Genomic DNA, 2,363 nt, shown 5'->3' with positions numbered 1-2,363 from the left:
TGTAGCCAGTATACTCAACTGTCTTTGACAGTGAAACGCTGCCATTTGGCTTCGAGCCTCTGGGATCCCATATTCCCATGAGATCAGAAAAACCAGTCCTTTTGCAATTTCCCCCAAGGTTATCTCTGGCCTCTCAAGGACAGTCATCACCTTTCCAGGCAGGTTGGTATCTTCCCACTGAGGCACTTCCTGCTGCTTTGGTGACAAGCAGGCGAGAGGGTGGCTGAGTAGCTGTTTGTAATAGAGAAGCACTGCTCTTTGGTATGCCAGGGAAGTTCCAGCATTTTGACCTAATTAACTATAGGCCATAAGCAGGTCATGAAACCAACTCAAACAAGAGTGTGCATCAGAATCCCCTGGACAGCTTGTCAAAACACAGATTCCCGTGCCCTACCCCGTTAAGTCTCTGATTCAGGAGATCTTGGCTGGGTTTTGAGAATTTGCATTTCTGAGTTCCCAGATGATGCCAACACTGTTGTTTGGGAACACAGTTTGGAAGCCACTGTTCAATATTTCAATCTCATTATATCAGAGGCCTAGAGGAGTTTTTCTCAATCTTTTTTTTTTTTTTTTTTTTTTTGAGACTGAGTCTGGCTCTGTCGCCCAGGCTGGAGTGCGGTGGCCGGATCTCAGCTCACTGCAAGCTCCGCCTCCCGGGTTCACGCCATTCTCCTGCCTCAGCCTCCCGAGTAGCTGGGACCACAGGCGCCCGCCACTTCGCCCGGCTAGTTTTTTGTATTTTTTAGTAGAGACGGGGTTTCACCGTGTTAGCCAGGATGGTCTCGATCTCCTGACCTCGTGATCCGCCCGTCTCGGCCTCCCAAAGTGCTGGGATTACAGGCTTGAGCCACCGCGCCCGGCCTTCTCAATCTTTAATATGCACACAAGTCACCTGGCAGGATTGTAAAATACAGAGTTTTGCTTCAGTAGGTCTGGGGTGGATTCTGAGATTCTAGGATTCTATTCATCTCCCAGGTGATACCACTGCTGCTGATCCACAGACCACACTGAGCATCAAGGCTCGAGGCCATGAGTTCAAGCTCAGTTAGCCAAGCTAGCAGACCATTAATGTTCACTCCTGGGTGGCCCATGCAGTACATTAAATTCCAACCCATCTCTGTGGGTGCGGCTCAGTAAAGCCATATATTTTATCTCCTGTGTCTAACATCCTTAGGATTCACTACCCCATAAGGGCTCCCCAGGCTCCTGACAATATAGTTTGGTACAATCCTGATCTAAACTTCTTTCTGGGTACAGGCTATCACTACTCACTTCAGGACTTGTAATTCCTTTCAGTAAAGAGGAGCAGGTGTTGGGTGGAGGGAGGTCCTGAGGGGCACTGGCTCAGCCTGTGTGACAACTGCCCCAGGTGCAGGTGTTGGAAGAATTCTGATGTAGGTAAGAACTGCTTCTCTCAAACAGTGGAGGCAGAGCTCCCTCCCACAGCTAGGGAAGTCCAAGGGAGTCAGGAGTTTCAAAATTCTGTTTTACCCACATTGATCCAACCCCTGTTTCAAGCTCCACTCCTCTACCAGTGCCCTCACCTTGGCAGAAAAGGCCTAGTGAAGTTGTTGTGCAACCCAATTAAATGTTGTTACAGTGCTCAGCGTTAGGAACTGGACGTGGCCCACAGTGTCATCTGCTCTGTGAGGATAGGAGACACTTCATCCTTCAAAAGCTGCCACCCAGGCTTTCTGATTATCCACTTACAATCTCAACTGCAAACTCGCAGTTTCATTTTTCCTTTATTCTTCACATACTTTCTCGCACTGTCCAAAGAAGCCAGGTGGTCCCATGGTCTATGTAATCATTACTAATCACCATAATGTCAGTGCCACAGTACTTGATCTCCCAATGCCTTGTCCTCTTCCTGCTCTTCATTTCATGCCTGCACAGTGATAATGTGAATAACCATGATGCTGCCCTATGGCAGGGGTTATCTGTGTCGCATTTACCACTGGCAAGTAAGTAAACGGGCTATCCAAACCAAGATTCCCAATCTGAGTCTTTCTCCTAGGGCACCTGTAGTAGCAATTTCTGTGTCAGTCAAGATCCCAGAAAGAGGCTGGGTGCGGTGGCTCACACCTATAATCCCAGCACTTTGGGAGGCCGAGATGGGTGGATCACGAGGTCAGGAGTTCAAGACCAGCCTGGCTAAGATAGTGAAACCCCATCTCTACTAAAAATACAAAAATTAGCCAGGCATGGTGGCAGATGCCTGTAATTCCAGCTACTTGGGAGGCTGAGGCAGGAGAATTGCTTGAACCAGAGAGTCGGAGGTTGCAGTGAGCTGAGATCACGCCACTGCACTCCAGCCTGGTGACACAGCGAGACTCCATCTCAAAAAAAAAAAAAAAAAAAAA

This window comes from Theropithecus gelada, chromosome 15 (genome assembly GCF_003255815.1).
Source record: "Theropithecus gelada isolate Dixy chromosome 15, Tgel_1.0, whole genome shotgun sequence".
Lineage (NCBI taxonomy): Eukaryota > Metazoa > Chordata > Mammalia > Primates > Cercopithecidae > Theropithecus > Theropithecus gelada.
This window is presented reverse-complemented; position numbering follows the sequence as displayed.